Source organism: Lactuca saligna, chromosome 9, assembly GCF_052625555.1.
Source record: "Lactuca saligna cultivar CGN05327 chromosome 9, ASM5262555v1, whole genome shotgun sequence".
Taxonomy (NCBI): Eukaryota; Viridiplantae; Streptophyta; class Magnoliopsida; order Asterales; family Asteraceae; genus Lactuca; species Lactuca saligna.
This window is the reverse complement of record NC_136425.1, coordinates 44,926,507-44,948,025: the sequence shown is the minus strand read 5'-3', so window position 1 is coordinate 44,948,025 and position 21,519 is coordinate 44,926,507.

Genomic DNA, 21,519 nt, shown 5'->3' with positions numbered 1-21,519 from the left:
AAAGAATAGATATCCATTGCCGAGGATTGATGACCTGGTTGATCAATTGCAAGGTTCGAGCTATTTCTCGAAGATCGATCTAAGGTCAGGATATCATCAGCTAAAAGTAAGAGAGCAAGATATCGGGAAGACTGCATTCAGAACTAAATATGGACAATACGAGTTCTTGGTTATGTCGTTTGGACTAACCAATGCTCCAGCAGCATTCATGGATTTAATGAATAGGGTTTGTAATCCTTTCCTTGATAAATCTGTGATAGTGTTCATATATGACATTCTGATTTATTCGAAGGGCCAAGAGGAGCATGGCAAACACTTGCAAGAAGTGTTAGAAGTTTTGAAGAAGGAGAAGTTGTATGCAAAGTTCTCCAAATGTGATTTTTGGATTCGTGAAGTCCAATTCTTGGGTCACGTGGTCAACCAAGAAGGGATAATGGTTGATCCAGCAAATATTGAAGCTGTAATAAAGTGGGAACAACCGAAAAGTCCCACGGAGATCCGAAGCTTTTTAGGATTAGCCGGATATTAACGAAGGTTTATCCAAGGCTTTTCTTCGATTGCTACTCCATTAATAGATTTGACCCACAAAGGAGCTACTTATGCTTGGAGTGATAAGCATAAAGAAGCATTCGAGAAGCTAAAGAAGAAGCTATGCGAAGCACCGATACTTTCTCTACCTGATGGAGTTGAAGACTTCGCTGTCTATAGCGATGCATTTGGGGTTGGATTGGGTTGTGTTTTGACTCAAAGAGAAAAGGTGATAGCATATGCGTCTCGACAGCTGAAGGAGCATGAAAAGAATTACCCGACTCATGATTTGGAGTTGGCAGAGGTAGTTTTCGCTCTGAAGATATGGAGGCATTACCTCTATGGCACAAAGTGCAAACTTTTCACTGATCATAAGAGTCTCCAATATCTATTCAATCAGAAAGAATTAAATATGAGGCAACGACGCTGGCTAGAGTTACTCAAGGACTACAACTGTGAGATACTTTACCATCCCGGTAAAGCTAACATTGTTGCTGATGCTCTCAGTCGGAAAGTCAATGTTGGGAGAAAAAGGCCAAGAGCATTGAGAATAGAAGTTGTCTCGACAATTATGGAGAGTATAAAGAAAGCTCAAGAGGAAGCTTCTGAGAAGAATGACCGGAAGGAGGAACGTTTGGGCAAAACGTTGGTGTTTGGTACAAACGGTCATGGACTGAAGGTATTCCAAGATCGTATTTGGGTACCTAAGTCAGGAGGAATTAGGAATCTTCTGATGGAAGAAGCTCACAAAACCATGTACTCGATTCATCCTGGTAGCACTAAAATGTATAGGGACCTGAAACCCTACTACTGGTGGCCGACGATGAAGCTTGATGTTGCAAAGTATGTGGCCGAGTGTGTGACTTGTGCGAGAGTCAAGACACAACATCAGAAACCGTATGGGAGTTTAGAACCTTTACCTGTGCCTATGGGCAAATGGGAAGACATTGCAATGGATTTTGTCACTAAACTACCCAGAACAAAAAGTGGTCACAACATGATTTGGGTGGTCGTTGATCGATTCACTAAGAGTGCGCATTTCATAGCAGCCAATGAGAAATGGTCTATGGAAAAGCTCGCAAATTCTTACGTGAAGGAAATTGTGAGGCTTCACGGTGTTCCGTTAAAGATTGTATCGGATCGTGATAGCCGTTTCACCTCAAGGTTTTGAAAAAGTCTACAAGAGGAATTGGGTACCAAGTTGTGTTGAAGTACAACTTACCATCCGCAGACTGATGGTCAGAGTGAAAGAACAATACAAACACTTGAAGATATGCTGAGAGCATGTACCATCGAATTCCTAGGTAACTGGGATGAACATTTACCTTTGGTAGAATTTTCCTACAATAATAGTTTCCACTCTAGCATAAAGATGGCACCTTATCAAGCTTTGTACGGACAGAAGTGTCGTACGCCGTCTTGTTGGCTTGAGGTTGGGAAAAAGCAGTTTATGGGTCCTGAGATGGTCCATCAAACTGCTGAGAAGTTGAAAGTGATCAGGGAAAGAATGTTAGCAACTCAAGATCGTCAAAAGAGCTATGCTGACAAGAAGCGCAAACCGATGATTTTTGAGGTTGGAGATTCGGTTTTGCTTAAAGTCTCATCGTGGAAGGGACTTATAAGATTTGGTAAAAGGGGAAAGTTGAGTCCGAGGTTTATTGGACCGTTTAAAGTTCTTCAGAGGGTTGGGAACCAAGCTTACAAGCTCGAATTACCAGAAGAACTAAACGGTATTCATAACACTTTTCATGTGTGTTATTTGAGGAAGTTCATGGGAGAAGTTCCCGATACAAGAGGTTAATTGAAGAACCAGAGGTAATTGTTGACCGAAAGACTAAGAAGCTTCGACGCAAGATGGTCGAATTAGTGCTTGTCCGTTGGAAACAATCGAATGGGCCAAATCTCACGTGGGAAACGGAGAGTGACATGATGAGTCGCTATCCGCATTTGTTTGTTGATGTGTGATTCCGAGGACGAAATCATCCTAAGGGGGAGAGAATTGTAACGCCCGCGTTTCCAGGCTAGGCATTATCATTGATGTAATAGTCTAGGTTAACCGTTGTAACTCTTTTTGAAGTATTAATGATGAAATATTTGAGTATTATGTGAATTATGTGTTTATTTTCTTAATTATTATAATTTAATGAATTAAGAATAAAGTAAGCGTCAAATTTGAAGTGTGAGATAAGCCCGATATCTTTGCATAAAGATGTGGTGATCGAAACAAGGATTCTGAAGATATAAAGAATGCCGAAACCCGAGTTATAACGAAGAAGTTATGACCTGTCGAAGTTTCGCGACAGAACCGGCAACGCTGAATGACGTAAAAAGTGAAATTTACGTTAGAGCGATATTTAGCCTTAGTGATCTAAACGAAAGTCGTAGAGTTTGTTAAACCGAGAGCGTGCATAAAAAGAACGCCAAAATCTGACTTCGTATGAAGAAATTAAGATTTATTGAAGTTTCGACTTATCGGTATGCAGCCCGAAATACTCGATTTGAGATCGAGCAGTTTTTAGCCGAAGCAATCCAAACGAGAATCGAAGATCTTTTTGTTGGTATCGAAGCGATGAAAAGTTAGGTGAGAATGGACTTCAAACAAAGAAGTTATGAATTTATAACGAAATTTTCCTGTCTGGGCTTACTAAAAATAAATAATATAAAATAAAGTCAAAATTAACCGACGAAGTCTAAACGAAAGTTGTAGAGAGTAGTCTCACCTACGCGTGGATATAAAGAACATCGAAAACGGAGTTCTTATGAAGAAGATATGAATTTCCGAAGTTTATTAAATAATTAATATTTAAATTTAATCTTTAATTCGGATGTATATCCAAAAGAGTCACCATCTGATCCGAAGTACGCCGAGCGTACCGCGAAGCATGACGCACCTAGCACTCGAGTTCTTCGGATGACGCATGCAGTGACGATTTCGGTCGCTTACGCCCCGTGTAAGGCTGTACGCCCAGCGTACGGTGAGGCCTCAGCCTCCTATAAATAGGATGCGAGGGTTCCGGGTATTTTTGCTCATTTCTTCTCCTTTTTGTGCCGAAGCTCTGCGCGCAAACCCCCAAATCCATCTCGACACCCCGGATCTCATATCCAAATTAAGAAGGAAGTTTCACGCTCCCGGGATCCCGAGAAGTGCGATTCCCGAACCGAAGCTCTGCCCGCGAGAAGTTCGATTTTTGTAGAGATCTTCCAGATCTGCTGAGGATTACTACTTCTGCAAGTCGTAGTGCTATCCAATCATCTTCTGATCAAGTTGTGTGGTTACTTTCTTCTAACGCATAATTATTAAGTATTTAATATAAAATACGTGTTATGTGTATATTTTGTTGTTATATGCGTGAATGTATATTCACTTTCTTCTATCTCATAGATACGATTTATTCTCTATGAAATACGTGTTATGTGTATGAGTCTCATCTGTTGTTTTGGAATATGTATTGAATGAGAATGCTATACAGGTTTTAAACTATGTATAAAAATATATATTTTTATCTACTAATATGTCGGGTAGAACATGGGTAGATAGTTGTGTGATAAACAGATGAGAGACCTCGATGTTGTTTTTTATTCAGTCATCTAGCGGAGTTTAGATGACGACCACAGACTTTTGTAGACAGTCATGTGGAACGCTAGCAGGTTCGCCATCTGTAGGTGTTAATGAACTTGGGTGTTCATTCCTTGTACTCCATCCCCCTCATGGTTGCCTTATTTGACTTATATTGCTGAGGAACCCCCGAAGCATGTGTTGTCACCCCAATGAAATATTCTTAGACTAGGTCCCTTGTGTTAGTTATTTTAGGGACATAAAGTGAGAATAACGGGAATGGGTAATTGGGTTATTGTTGGTTGATGAAAATTAATTTAATTATTTATTGTGGGTTGAAAACCCTATATGCTCACCAAGCTCCCAAGCCTGACCCACTCAGTTTTATTTATATTACAGGAAGTGGTGCAAAGGCATAAGATGGATGAACCATCAAGTTGTTTTGTTTGCAAGTCTGTATATGTATATATTTGTTGAATGACTTGTAATGTTATCGTTCATGCTTTATGGTCTGTATCGGAACATGACATCCCGAGTTTTGATTATATAATGAAAATACATCTCTTTTATGAAATGCTTTGGTAAACATTGTTTTATCACGTTTTGTTTTTGGGAACAAATTCCGCAACTCTTTCAAATCAAAAGGATTTACTCTGAAATTATTTTAAAAGCATAAATGAAGATCGGTCTTTTCTGGCCGAAATTTTGGGGATGTCACATAAACTATTTTAATTTTCAAAAAAATTTTGTTTGAAAAATTACGGTGTTACAACCTGCGTCCGACAACATGTGTCAGCACCAGGCTTCATCTTGGTGCCTACGCAAGGCTCACGTCGTGAGAGGCATGTCTCATGAAGTGAGAGGACCCCAGAGATCCTATAAGTAGAGGAAAAAATCACCCATTTTCTTCACACCATTCTAACCCTTTCTCTCCCAATACCGCCAAACTCTCTCTTCCATTCCCTAGCACTTCCCAAGTGTTAGAGGCGAGTCCCAGAGCACCAGAAGGCTCAAAGAAGAAGAGCTTTTAGCTCAGAAGTTCTGCCCCCGCGGAGCTTGGTTCCTAGCCAAACCTCCTAGTAAGTGAGTGATGCTTACCCTAATTTAAGTATATCTTATGTTTAAGTTTAATACCGTTATAATGAACCTATAAAAAATATATGCATTATAAAACATAATATATAAAGTGTTATTATAATATATTTTAACTACTTGCGGTACGGGGAATTTTGTGTGAAGGGCCGTATAGTGTTGTTGGATTTCAGAAGTACTTAAATGCCAAAATGGTCATGCCCTCCGGTGTTTCATGTTTGGCCCTTATCTGTACATAGTGATTGAAAAGTATTGTTGAACATTTATAAAACAATGTCGCTCATAAATAGTTATGACAAATATTAGACTAAAATCTAGCGGTAATGATACTAGGTTTCGTCGAAGGAAAATAAAATTGTTAGAAGCGAAACGTTGCCCGAGTTTGGAATCATCAGTTTAACAAGTGAGTGCATAGTCCTTTTCATGAACATGATTTTAGTACAAGTATTGATTAAAGTATTAAATATATGTTTGTGTGTGAAATATTTCGTATTGCCTGAAATATGTGTTAAGAGCATATCTGATAATATATGATGATTTAGGATACAGAGTAAACCTAAATTAATTAAGAGGAATATCAGGTAGTATCTCCTTATGAGTGTGGGTGAGATATACACGGAGGGTCGAAATTTAATATTTGTCACTGATCCGAGAGCATGGATTAGACATATGATTTAATAACTCGTCGAGTAGAGCGCAGACTATGCGTGGGGTTTAAGTTATCGACTCGGTGAGTCGAGTCCCTGACTCGATGAGTAGCTTGGCCAGGGCGAAACCCTAAATTCAGAGTTTTGCACCCTATTTAAGCACCTTATTTGACTTTCACCCTAGCCTCCATCACATCCACACCATACTTTCGAAACCCCAATCAACCTTGTGTGTTCTTGAGCTATTTTCTTGCCATTTTGTGATTTGAAGCTAGAAGGAGAAAGGAAAGGCTAGAAGATTCAAGGATAAGGCAGAAGATCTAGAGCTTAGGGTTGCATTTCAGACATATTAGAGGTATAAAGCTTATACATTGGCTCCTTTTCACTTAGATCTTCGTTTAAGCTTGCTTGTTGTTACTGTTGGCCATTTTGCAAGGCCATTTCCAAGTTTTGGGCTCTTAGTGGAGTTAGGACTTCAGATCTGGGTTCTCTTGAGCTTTAGAAGCTCAAGTTTGCCACCTTTATTCATCCATGTCCCTATTCCAGGCACTAGGTATCCATTTTTGTTTAGTTTTGGTGTTTTAGCTTCATAACACCATGTATGGACGTAAAGTTAGCAACTTTATGTGTTATGTTGGCCTAAGAAGTCCAGATCTGTGAGTTGTTACATTAGAATCGATTAGAATCGACAGATTGAGTTTGGGGCTTGAGGGGACTCGCGCGAGTTGGATATCCAACTTGGCGAGTCAGATTGTAACTGTAACGCTTGTGTTTTTGGGCTTGTCATTCATAGCAATGTAATAGTCTAGGTTAACCTTTGTAACCCGTCTTGAAATAATAAAGATGTATTATTTGAGTATTATATGTTTTGTGCTTAGTTGTGTGACTTAATTAAATTAAGAATGAAAATAAACGTCAAAATAAAATGTTAGATAAAGCTGATATATATAGATAATGTTGTAGTAGTTGAAACGAGGTTTCTGAATATATAAAGAATGCCGAAATCCGAGTTATAACGAAGAAGTTATGACATGTCGAAGTTTCGCGACAGAACCGAAAACGCTGAATAACGTAAAAAGTAAAATTTACGTTATAGCGGTTTTTAGCCGAAACAATCTAAACGATAATCGAAGATCTCGTCAAGGGTAGTGCAACGGTAAAAAGACAGACGAAAACGAACGTCGGATGAAGAAGTTATGAATTTATAACAGAGTTTTACTGTCCCGACCTACTAAAAATAAAGTCAAAGTTAGCCGATGGAGTCTCAACGAAAGTTATAGAGCGTAGTCTCACCTACGCGTGAATATAAAGAAAGTCGAAAACGGACTTCGTATGAAGAAGATATGAATTTCCGAAGTTTTTAAATGATTAATATTTATTAATTAATCTTTAATTCGGATGTATATCCAAAGGAGTCACCAATCTGATCCACACTACGCTCAACGTAGTTGAGTATGCCCAGCGTACACCGAAGCGTGACCCGCCTCGCACTCAAGTGCTCCGATACGTAAGCAATGATGTTTTCGGTCGCGTACGCCCCGCGTAGCTAAGCATTACGCCCAACGTACGTGCGAGGCTCAGCCTCTATAAAAGGCATGCGAGGGCAGCCAACCTTCTTGCTCATTTTCTCTTCTCTCTCTCTCTCTCTCTCTCTCTCCCATTTTACCTTGTTTTACGTGCAATAAATATCCCAAAGCCCCAGTATCATTCCCGAGCCCCAAAGCAAGTCCCGAAGCCCTGAAGATTCCAAGAAGTGCAATTCCTGAGCCGAAGCTCTGGCCTCCAGAAGCCCGGTTTTTGTGAAGATCTTCCAGATCTACCGAAGAATACTACTTCTACAAGTCGTAGTGTTGTCTGATCATCTTCTGATCAAGTGAGTGTGTAGTTACTTTGTTCTAACACATAATTATGAAGTATTTTATACGAAATACGTGTTATATGTATATTTGGTTGTTATATGTGTGAATGTATATTCACTTTATTTTATCTCATAGATATGATTTATTCTCTATGAAATACGTGTTATGTGTATGTGTCTCATCTGTTGTTTGAAATATGTATTGAATGATAATGGTATACAGGTTTTAAACTATGTATAAATATATATATATATATATATATATATATATATATATATATATATCTACTAATATGTTGGGTAGAACATGGGTAGATAGTTGATGTGTGATAAACAGATGAGAGGCCTCGATGTTGTTGTTGACCTAGTCATCTAGCGGAGTATGGATGACGACAACGGACTCTTTCTAGACAGTTCAGTGGAACGCTAGCAAGTTCATAGCCTGTAGGTGTTGTGAACGATGTGTTCACCGGTGTACTCTATCCCCTGTTATGTTTAGGACATCTATTATTGAGGAAACCCCTTAGCAGTAATGTCCGTCTCGATGAAAATCCTAGATTAGGTCCCTTGAGTTAGATGTTTGTTTAGGGACGTAATGTGAGGATAACAAGAATGGGTAATCGGGTTATTGTTGGTTGGTGAAATTAAATTTAATTATTTATTGTGGGTTGAAAACCCTATATGCTCACCAGGCTCCCAAGCCTAACACACTCAGTTTTAATTCTATTACAGGAAGTGACGCAAGGGCATAAGATGGATGAATCATCAAGTTGTTTTGTTTACAAGTCTGTATATGTATATATTCGTTGAATGACTTGTAATGTTATCGTTTATGCTTTATGGTCTGTATCGGAACATGACATCCCGAGTTTTGATTATATAATGAAAATACATTTCTTTATGAAATGCTTTGGTAAATATTATTTTATCATACTTTGTTTTTGGGAACAAATTCCGCAATTCTTTCAAATCAAAAGGATTTACTCTGAAATTATTTTAAAAGCATAAATGAAATCGGTCTTCTTTGGCCGAGATTTTGGGGATGTCACGGTAACTCCCTTCTTATATGACTTCGGACCAACCCAGTGATTCCAGGAGACGACTCAGTGAATTGGTCAAGGATTTTGAATAAGGAAGACTGAGGAACTCATCAAATTCAAGGAGGTACTCGACGAGTTGCCCGTAATTGTCCCGATGCTATGATAGGAAGAACTCGACGAGTTGTGAAAGAACCCGTTGAGTTGAGACGAAATTTCACTGTGTCCTGATTTGTGGAACTCGGCGTGTCACACCCCAAAACCGGAACGGCAGAAACGTTCTGGGGTGGATGACGTCATGTCAAGTATCACAACATATGTAGTATAGTAAATCAAAGTACAACAATCATTGCATTAATAGTAATAGTTTTACATGGTTTACAGTACAATACATCAAAGTAATACAAGTAATAATATGTGTGCAGCTTGGTACTAAACTATCTTCATCAAATGCTACGGGAATGTACCTGTCTAATGCTGACCTGAGAATACAAGTTATTTTAAAAGCGAGTATCAACATTTTTACAAATGCTGGTGAGTTCATAAGTATTAAGTGTCATTTTATTCAAATAACTTTAATAAAAGTGGTAGTTTATCCATTAAATTAGTGTCTTTTCCAGAAAATCCTATATTTTCTTTAATAAAAACAGTCTTCTACCAAGACTGGACAGAGTTATGTGGTAAAAAGTAGTTTTCCCTTAATCGCTATCATTATCAAAATACAAAATTTGATTATTAAAGAAAGCAAGAGAAATCAGGGAAATAACATATGCCTTAGCAGTGAAGACTGCTGACTAAGGCAAAAGGAATCATAGACTCCAGGAGAGTATCGAACAAACGACACGCCTGGCTCAGTCTAACAAAGGGAGACACAGACCCTAGACGATACCAAATGAAAGATACAGCTAGTAAGGTCTAAAACAGTGTGACTCTGAGAGTGGGTTTCTAGCATACAGTGTAAAATACAGTGTAAAATACCTTTACCTTAAGGCCATGAATTATAAGGTAACCTGGGATACTCGTAACCATACTAACCGACACTAGAGTACTTGACGCCCTGCAAGCATCTATAAAATATGACATTTGTCACCCCTTGGCTTGGTAGGCCGTCGACTGTAGCTAGCAGTCAGGGTGCGGGGGTGTCAATCCCATATAGATCTATACACACAATGTCCGCTCTCCCTACAGGAGACTCTGGTTACCAACTAGACGACGGAGAAGGCCGTGTCCTGAAGATGCATCCCAAATAGTGGGTAGTGGGTTTCCAATATAAGTGTTGAACTAGTGGTAAAGACTCATAACTAAACTGGCTAATGTAAACCTATATGTCTATTCTTGTATACATAATATATAACTAATGAATCAAACGACCTTTGGACGGCCATCCGATCCCACCAGACCACATCTCAACGAAGAAATGGAAATAGGGCGGACGAGCCTTCCTAAGTCCTTCAATCATTATTTATATGCATCTATACAAGCACAGGCATACATCTAACTACATCTGAGTGTTTAACAAGTGGAAACGTATCGTGAAGTATAACCAAATCGTGATGTATAAGCGAATCGTGAGGTATAACCGAACAGTGTGGAATAACCAAATCGTGAAGTGTAAACGAACAGTGTGAATAACCGAATCGTGATGTATAAGAGAATTGTGAGGTATAACCGAACAATGTGGAATAACCGAATCGTGAAGTGTAAACGAACAGTGTGAATAACCGAATCGTGATGCATAAGCGAATCGTGAGGTATAACCGAACAGTGTGGAATAACCGAATCGTGAAGTGTAAATGAACAGTGTGAATAACCAAATTGTAAAGTATAAACGTTACCAAATATAAGTGTATCACGAAGTGGAAACGTTATCAAGTAGGAGTTTAAACTAAGTAAAAGCGAAGCAGCGGTATTTAACAAATAAGAGTATACGACATGAAAGAGAACTTTGATGAAAACCTTGGAAAAACCTTTATACTTAAGAAAATCACAACTTGGTATTCTTTGGTAAAATAAGTTTGAAAACCTTTAGAAATTCTTTGGAAACCTTTCATAAACCAGTTTAAAATGAACTTTGATAAAACAGTATAAGTAAGAGTTTTGAACAAGTGAAAACATTTTAGAAAACCATTTATAGTATCCTACTCGGTAAAACAGTTTACAGTGTGGTAAATCCTTGTGCATGCGGGTTATCAATCACATGTGATTGATATGATAACTGACATGTTTAACTTGTTCCCCCCCCCCCTATAAACCATGTAAAAACATTAAAAAGGTTCATTCAGAGGTATGAACTCACCTGATGTAAGTGGATCCGACGAAGGCGCTGGTTGGGTGCTCGGTGTCAAGGAAAGACTCGAACACACTTAGTGACCTATTTAACATATGATAACATATGTTCACATACAATTAGTATATTTAATACTAATTAAACAAGTATACACATCCTAAAGTGCGGAAAACACTTTGGTTAAGGGTTAGGGGTGTCCCGGGTAACATTTAAGGGCTTGAATGGCTTAGGAATGGAGTTTACTCTTCAAGAGTAAACTCTATATACATAGTTCACGACCCTGGGACAACTCCCCATGAGTTTACAGCCGTAAACTCATGGTGAGGGTGTTCTAGGATGCTTAAAGGCCTTATATCAATTGTGGAATTTTGCTAGGTCCAAATATAAAGTGTTTGAATGGATTTAAGGCACCTATATGGACCAAATGGGAGTTTACGGCCTTAAGCTCCTATGTACATAACTTTTGGTGTTTTAAGGTCTTAAATGGTAGAGGATAAAATCCCATGCATTTTTCCAAGTCAAATGAAGGAGTTTGGGCACCATTTGGGCACTTAATGGGAGTTTACGACCCATGAACCACCTCTATGGGAGTTCACGGCCGTGAACTCCTACTCCCTTGGTTTTATTTAAGTTTAAGGCTCTTACAACAATGGTATTACATTCAAACTATTTTTCCAAGGCCACAGGGGGTGTTGAGGGCATTTCTAACACATGGAATTGAGTTTACTCCCCATGAAGGGGAGTTTACGGCCCAAGCATATTCTTGGGCAGTAAACTCATGTTTACTCTCCAAAACGCTAGTTCAAGGTGTTCTAAGTCCGATTCCATAAGCCTACAAGTCATATATAAGCCTTAGGGACAATTTGGAGGGGGTTTTGGGGCTTAAAAACCCCATTAAATGGTGTTCACGGTCCAAGAGTGTTCTTGGGCCGTAAACACATGATTTTGTCCCTATTTTATGTTTTAAACACAAATTTGCATGCTAGATAAGTTATACAACAAGTTAGGATAGTTTACCTACTCGTTTGGGGCTCGAAACGGATGATTTTTGGCTCGGGAAAAAGTTGTAGAGAGAGAGTTTAGAGAGAGTGTGGAAAAGGTGGAAATGAAGTCCACTCTCCCTTATATAGGGGCTTGAGTTGAGGCTCAGTGGAAATCTACCCGATACTGCCATTAAACGGAGCTTTTGGTCGCACCCGATTTAGTGGTCGTAATAAAATCTTACTTTTTCCAATTTAATGGAAATGTAAACTACATGCTTTTATTTTATTTTATCACGAAAATAACGACATAAAAGTTAAATAAATAAAGCGTTTATTTATTTGACGACCCCACATTAACAGAACTTTTATAAAATGGAATATTCCGTTAACGGAAACGGGGTAATGAAACGGAGTAAACTTTGAGTTGTCACATCATCCCCCCATTAGAGGGAATTTCGTCCCGAAATTCAGGTCCAGGCAAGGAAGTAGGTATGAATGATAGAGGCAGGAGGGTACTTCCTATTCGATTTGTCCTCGCATTCCCAAGTGAACTCTGGTCTGTGTTTGTCATTCCAACAAACCTTCACCAACAGGATGCGGATTCCGTTTCGTGTAGTTAACGAGTTCCGACTGGTGTATTTACGAGGTTAGGGTTCTCAATGGTTTTTATCAAGATAAGTGGGATACGAAAAGTGACATCGGGCAATACTGAACAATTCTAAAGATTGGATCGGTCTAGGATGAAGCTTGTGGAATATTCGAAAGTAGTAGTGGTCTTAAAAGGGTTAGACCAAATCTCCACGAGGATTCTCAGATGGTCCTAAGCTCTCGGAAGGGTAGAGCTTTTCAGCACTTAGAACATAGTGTACTTCTGTGGCAAGATCATCACTGGAATGATCGCTATTCCGAACTTCTAAACGTTCTCTCTCATACTGAAATGTAGTCCTTCAAGTTGGTTCTTAGGAAGCTCGGGTTGTCCTTGGTTTCGCGTTTCCTGTCAATTGGATTTTAGAGGCTTTCTAGATCATCGAATGGGTTGAGTGTCTACGGTTATCTGTTTGCTGTAGAGTGTCTATCTTAAGCTCGTGCAAAATGAAGCTGCACTTCTGATGCTTGAGGTATTTCTAACGGAAACCCTCAGGGCTGGGGAGATAGGGTTTCACCAGACAAGCGTTGGACTATCTCTGGGGGTGATTCTACTATCTTTGCGTGAGATAGTATTCATGGAACACCATATAGTCCAATGAATCTTGTGAGACATGCCCTAATTTCCAAGGCGTTGGTTTATTCTAGTGCGGAAAGCGCGTGCTCTTGTATAACCCATCGACTAACACCTAGACTGGTGTCAAGCCTATAATCTCTTCGGGATCTGGGTTATAAGGCTTAACGCCACCTACTCTCGCACTTTATTCTAGTATTCTTGGTTGCGAAGGTTATCCTGTGGTTCTCGGTACTCTAGTGTTCACTTCGGAGAATGAAGTCTATCATCTACAAGGCGACAATGATTTCCTCCACGCAAGAGGATGGAGGGTCCTAGGCACTATTCGTCGGTGACGGGGTGGACGAAGTGCTTGAGTAGTGCGAGCACCTACTACAACTACTCTTCCGAAGGTTCTGAATTTTCTCGGTCTAGGTCAAATATAGTGAGTACAGGTTCTCATCACTCGGAACTTTAATCTCTTATTAACTGAGGGTGCTGGTTACTATGTGGGCTTAACCGGGATGACAACAAATTTCGGATTTGTGGTCCTTATAGTAATTCAACCCGCAGTGGTTCTCTTGACTCTAATTCCTATTCTATGGAATAGGATGAAGGGCTTTACTATGAGGTTCGTGGCAGAGCTCAAACTCGGCTTAACCACTAATACCTGGTGTATGCAAGCCGTATATATTTGAGGTCAGCAGGATGTTCAGTTGTGCGACTCCACCCCAGACCTACAACCCAACGAGGAACAGGGAGCAGGGAGGAAGCACACATCTTAAATGTTTTTGATCTCAACTATATACCACCTTTATGCATATACCTGGTTATAGTGGTCAGTCCCCTGAGTTCTATCCTCTGGGTTCACGAACCTGATGTGCGAGGTGCGAAGGGTCTTTCTGGGGGATCTACGGAGTATGCTTCAGATGGTTATCGTCTTCTGGAGTATCTTGCAGTGTCTTTCGCTTCGGTTTCTATCTGTCTAAGAGGGGTTGGTCAACAGCACGCGGTATCCTTCTCTTGGGTACTTCAGAAGGCTTGAGATAAGAGAGACGACTGACGGATCGCATTAGGTTTGATTATTTGTATTATGTTTAGTTTCAGAAGAACCTTTATTCGCCGACATGGCTATGGAGAAAGTCCTTTTTACACAACACTAGGGATGTACACATGGTTGCACTACGTCAAACCATGATCGATAGAGTCATCGAAGTTGGCATACTTCGACATGATATAAAATGAGGATCGATAGAGTCATGCGCCGAACAGGCACACAAGTTCTAGGCGTTTCAGGTTTCGTCTTGTGTATCGCTGTCGCGGATACTTGGACCGATAGAGTTGACGCGAAACTATAGAGAGTCCTAAGTGTTTCTGAGTAGAGTACCTTTTCATGAATGGATTCTCATGAGACATTTCTATAATCACCTAACATATACTAGTCATGTATAGTTAAGGTGGGGAGGACTGTTGACTGAGCGACTCCTCCCTAAATCCACAACCAAACGAGGAACAGGAAATGAGGCGGCATTCACTCACTCTAGGTCTATCCATCTTAACTATACATGTTCGTAACGTATATGTTTAGCCATTATAGTTTTACCTGATGAATTTTAAATTTTATAACATTGCTGCGACTTTCGCCTTAATGGGGAAGTAATTACACTTAGTATTAGCCTTTTTATGTTCTTGGTTAGTTATCTGAGATTGAGAGACGTACCAAAAATCTACCGGTTTCCTTGATGCTTCTCCCTAAGCATTATAGTTAGACTCCTCCTGTGTCCTTGTCTTTTCCTTCAGTTGGGCAGTCCTTCTTGAAGTGTCCAATCTCACCACATAGACGGCAAACTGGATTGACCGCCAAATTGGTGGTTGATGTAATGAACTCAATCGGGGTTCTGTAGACGCGAGCAGTATGCCCCATCATGTGGCACCTAGCACAATAGAGTTCCCGACATATCCCATGATGATGGTAGCTGCACTTGTTGTAGTGGGGAAGGCTTCCTAAGTATGGTCTTGTAGGTGTTGGGATGGAAGGGTTGGCAGGGGTATTGACTGTCTCAGCTCGTTTCCCTTCGGAAGGTCCTTGAGCTGAGGTACTTCCCTCCTCGATTTTGATCTTTCTCTTCAGTGGATTTGAGCGAGGTTCTTGGGTGGCTGGGTATACAGAGTTTTGTTGCTGCTGTCCATCACTAGGATCTGAATTTCCGATATGGCTCTTGCTAACATTAGCGTTGTTAGCATTCAGGTGAGCCATGACAGCTGCTACGGCTGCCGAGACTTCAACTTGGAACGTAGCTTCATCGAATAGGAGAGTAGGTTTCTTGCTTGTGGACTGGTCATGCTTCTTCGGAGGCATGGTTTTCCTACATGGAAAGGAACACAAGATAATGAGAGACGATGGCTAACCCTGGACATATCTGTCCTGACTGTATTAGGCATAGATTTTTCCCGTGCCTCGGATAATGGCTGTCTGAGTGTCGACCTACATCCCTATGATGTAGTCCTGATGTACAAGGTAGGAGTATGGGTATCGGAAAAAGGCCATAAGGTGGGAGTCGTTCCTACTAAGTTACCTTATACTGGGAAAGGTTCCACTCTCCGGCCTAGAAGGATTTGAGAATAGTTCGGAACGACAACCGCGGATAGAGAGGCTCATGAAGACTTATGGCTAAATACTCTCAATAGAGGTGCGGGGATCCGCTCTAATCGTGTTACTAGCAACGAGAAAAGGTTATTTTTACCTAACACATAGCGTGAGTAGTGTAACCACTAACTCACTAAATTGTATTATATTATGGGTGTATTAGCGTGACGAACACGAGGAAAAGATACTTCTCGGGTTCCATGTACTGGCTCCCTCTGTCTTTCTTGTATCCCTGACCGGGACTGGCGTTGGCTTTCTTCGGGTAGTTACCTAGGGTTCTCTTCTCTTATAGACATATTGATTTTTTTTACTCCGCCTTACTTCCGAATTCAACTATGGGTGTCATCACTACATGATAGATGACTGGAAATCTCGGAAGTTTAGGCGAATTTCTCACTGATATCCCTAAAGAGATATAGGCACTTGGTGAGCTCAATAGTCTCAACCCAGTTCATTTATTTCCAAACAGAAAATCTTCTCAATGAACCTCTTCTGGGTCTAAATCAACTCTTATGTCGAGTACTGAAGTGGATAGGGTTTTCTACAGGGTTCGTGCGAGAATGGAAATGTCTAAAGAATCCTAAGAGATTATTAACATTTCACTGGATAATCCTTATTGAGTCCTGCTACGATTACACAGGGTATACAAATCATATATAGCTTAGATCTGATAGGCCTTCGAATATGTGATACTACTCTATATCCACATCCAAACAAGGAAAAGGAAGTAGGGCGAAACCACACACTCTTAGCCTATGGGATCCTTATTATATATAACCTTGGGAGTATACCCTCTGTAGTTGTAGGTATATCAATAAGGATCTTTTTAGTTCTTCACACAGGGTTATCTATGTATCCTAAAATACCCCTATGGTATTTTAATTTCTTGTTTGTTTTCTTATCTTCTAAATATGATTCTGGGATTAGAGTGAATCTTTTAGTGTTCCAAAATACTCCTTTAGTATTTTAACTTTATGTTTGGCTCTAGCATTCCTAGTTGGTAAGTTTCAGACCTGTTGCAACACCACTACCACTCCCAAGCACATGTTCATCGCATCTCGAATAAATGTAGTTGATCAGGTTACATTTATTCCAGCTTATGATTACATAACTGCCCAGGTTTGACGGTAATGATCAACATCCGAAGACTTTTATTCTTGTTCTTCTTGTGATACTTTTGTTCGAGTGTTTAGGTTCTGGATGTTCTTATACTTTGATAAAATATGGTTATATTTTAAAGTATAATTCTTGGTTAGAGTGTTTTATCCCCATGTATTTATAGGCTGTATATCTTTTATGAATTGATATACTTAGCTCACTATAAACAATGCTCTGATACCAATCTGTCACATGCCAAAACCAGAACGGCGGAAACGTTCTAGGGTGGATGACGTCATGTCAAGTATCACAACATATGTAGTATAGTAAATCAAAGTACAACAATCATTGCATTACTAGTAATAGTTTTACATGGTTTACAGTACAATACATCAAAGTAATACAAGTAATAATATGTGTGCAGCTTGGTACTAAACTATCTTCATCAAATGCTACGGGAATGTACCTGTCTAATGCTGACCTGAGAATACAAGTTATTTGAAAAACGAGTATCAGCAAATGCTGGTGAGTTCATAAGTATTAAGTGTCATTTTATTCAAATAACTTTAATAAAAGTGGTAGTTTATCCATTAAATTAGTGTCTTTTCCAGAAAATCCTATATTTTCTTTAATAAAAACAGTCTTCTACCAAGACTGGACAGAGTTATGTGGTAAAAAGTAGTTTTCCCTTAATCGCTATCATTATCAAAATACAAAATTTGATTATTAAAGAAAGCAAGAGAAATCAGGGAAATAACATATGCCTTAGCAGTGAAGACTGCTGACTAAGGCAAAAGGAATCATAGACTCCAGGAGAGTATCGAACAAACGACACGCCTGGCTCAGTCTAACAAAGGGAGACACAGACCCTAGATAGTACCAAATGAAAGATACAGCTAGTAAGGTCTAAAACAGTGTGACTCTGAGAGTGGGTTTCCAGCATACAGTGTAAAATACAGTGTAAAATACCTTTACCTTAAGGCCATGAATTATAAGGTAACCTGGGATACTCGTAACCATACTAACCGACACTAGGGTACTTGACGCCCTGCAAGCATCTATAAAATATGGCATTTGTCACCCCTTGGCTTGGTAGGCCGTGGACTGTAGCTAGCAGTCAGGGTGCGGTGGTGTCAATCCCGTATAGATCTATACACACAATGTCCGCTCTCCCTACAGGAGACTCTGGTTACCAACTAGACGACGGAGAAGGCCGTGTCCTGAAGATGCATCCCAAATAGTGGGTAGTGGGTTTCCAATATAAGTGTTGAACTAGTAGTAAAGACTCATAACTAAACTGGCTAATGTAAACCTATATGTCTATTCTTGTATACATAATATATAACTAATGAATCAAACGACCTTTGGACGGCCATCCGATCCCACCAGACCACATCTCAATGAAGAAATGGAAATAGGGCGGACGAGCCTTCCTAAGTCCTTCAATCATTATTTATATGCATCTATACAAGCACATGCATACATCTAACTACATCTGAGTGTTTAACAAGTGGAAACATATCGTGAAGTATAACCGAATCGTGATGTATAAGCGAATTGTGAGGTATAACCGAACAGTGTGGAATAACCAAATCGTGAAGTGTAAAAGAACAATGTGAATAACCGAATCGTGATGTATAAGAGAATCGTGAGGTATAACCGAACAGTGTGGAATTACCGAATCGTGAAGTGTAAACGAACAGTGTGAATAACCGAATCGTGATGCATAAGCGAATCGTGAGGTATAACCGAACAGTGTGGAATAACTGAATCGTGAAGTGTAAACGAACAGTGTGAATAACCGAATCGTAAAGTATAAGCGTTACCAAATATAAGTGTATCACGAAGTGGAAACGTTATCAAGTAGGAGTTTAAACTAAGTAAAAGCGAAGCAGCGGTATTTAACAAATAAGAGTATACGACATGAAAGAGAACTTTGATGAAAACCTTGGAAAAACCTTTATACTTAAGAAAATCACAACTTGGTATTCTTTGGTAAATAAGTTTGAAAACCTTTATAAATTCTTTGGAAACCTTTCATAAACCAGTTTAAAATGAACTTTGATAAAACAGTATAAGTAAGAGTTTTGAACAAGTGAAAACATTTTAGAAAACCATTTATAGTATCCTACTCGGTAAAACAGTTTACAGTGTGGTAAATCCTTGTGCATGCGGGTTATCAATCACATGTGATTGATATGATAATTGGCATGTTTAACTTGTATTCCCCCCCCCTATAAAACATCTAAAAACATTAAAAAGGTTCATTCAGGGGTATGAACTCACCTTATGTAAGTGGATCCGACGAAGGCGCCGGTTGGGTGCTCGGTGTCAAGTAAAGACTTGAACACACTTAGTGACCTATTTAACATATGATAACATATGTTCACATACAATTAGTACATTTAATACTAATTAAACAAGTATACACATCCTAAAGTGCGGAAAACACTTTGGTTAAGGGTTAGGGGTGTCCTGGGTAACATTTAAGGGCTTGAATAGCTTAGGAATGGAGTTTACTCTTCAAGAGTAAACTCTATATACATAGTTCACGACCCTGGGACAACTCCCCATGAGTTTACGGCCGTAAACTCATGGTGAGGGTGTTCTAGGATGCTTAAAGGCCTTATATCAATTGTGGAATTTTGCTAGGTCCAAATATAAAGTGTTTGAATGGATTTAAGGCACCTATATGGACCAAATGGGAGTTTACGGCCTTAAGATCCTATGTACATAACTTTTGGTGTTTTAAGGTCTTAAATGGTAGAGGATAAAATCCCATGCATTTTTCCAAGTCAAATGAAGGAGTTTGGGCACCATTTGGGCACTTAATGGGAGTTTACGACCCATGAACCACCTCTATGGGAGTTCACGGCCGTGAACTCCTACTCCCTTGGTTTTATTTAAGTTTAAGGCTCTTACAACAATGGTATTACATTCAAACTATTTTTCCAAGGCCACAGGGGGTGTTGAGGGCATTTCTAACACATGGAATTGAGTTTACTCCCCATGAAGGGGAGTTTACGGCCCAAGCATATTCTTGGGCAGTAAACTCATGTTTACTCTCCAAAACGCTAGTTCAAGGTGTTCTAAGTCCGATTCCATAAGCCTACAAGTCATATATAAGCCTTAGGGACAATTTGGAGGGGTTTTGGGGCTTAAAAACCCCATTAAATGGTGTTCACGGTCCAAGAGTGTTCTTGGGCCGTAAACACATGATTTTGTCCCTATTTTATGTTTTAAACACAAATTTGCATGCTAGATAAGTTATACAACAAGTTAGGATAGTTTACCTACTCGTTTAAGGATCGAAACGGACGATTTTTGGCTTGGGAAAAAGTTGTAGAGAGAGAGTTTAGAGAGAGTGTGGAAAAGGTGGAAATGAAGTCCACTCTCCCTTATATAGGGGCTTGAGTTGAGGCTCAGTGGAAATCTACCCGATACTGCCGTTAAACGGAGCTTTTGGTCGCACCCGATTTAGTGGTCGTAATAAAATCTAACTTTTTCCAATTTAATGGAAATGTAAACTACATGCTTTTATTTTATTTTATCACGAAAAATAACGACATAAAAGTTAAATAAATAAAGCGTTTTATTTATTTGACGACCCTACATTAACGGAACTTTTATAAAATGGAATATTCCGTTAACGGAAACGGGGTAATGTAACGGAGTAAACTTTGAGTTGTCACACGACGAGTCGAGAGACCAACTCGACAAGTCGAGTTGTTTTGTCCTGATCCTGTACAAGGCAAAACTCGACGAGTCTATGAAGGGACTCGATGGGGTGACTTGGTTTATTACGAGTCTGAATGGCATAGGAACTCGACGATTTAGAAGGTAACTCGACGAGTTGATTCGACTGGGAGTTGACTTTAACTTTGACTTTGGCAAGGGGTATATTGGTCATTTTACCCTTAGAAGGATTCTCAGTTTTCTGACTAAGTATTATTATATAAAGTTAGCTGGGGAGTTGTGGGAGCAGCCAACAAAGATTCCTCACACACGAGTTCAACATCCAGTTTGAGGGGTGAGTCTTCCTTCAGTAGGAATGTGTTGAAGGCACCAATGCAGGCTCGTTTATGTATGTTAGTAAGTGTCGGACTTCAGTCCGATGCCGAGGATAACCCGATGTAGAGCATGTGTTCCGGACTTCGTTTCGATGTTTGGGCGGTCCCGAGAAGTATTTATGTATGCTTGATCTCTCTCTCTCTCTCTCTTTCTCTCTCTCACACACACACACACTTGAATGCGTTCTCAACTTATCGTCGTGATTTAGCATCTAACTCATGTATCAGTGCTATCACAGGGGTTTGATTTGTATAAACCCTAATTATGATTCGCAACTGAACCTATTGAAGTTATATGCGAGTATTAGCAATGATTGAGTTAAGAATTTTATCTATGGACTACATATTTAGGTCTATAAGAACATAAACAAAAAAGACGGTGAAGGAGGAGGCACTTGAGAGTTTGAAAGCAATGACGCCGGTTGAGGCAAATGCTCCTTCGTTACCTCTTCAGGCGTTGCTGGGAGGTTTTTTTGCTGTAATTATTGCAATTATTTTGTATAAATTCACCACCACCA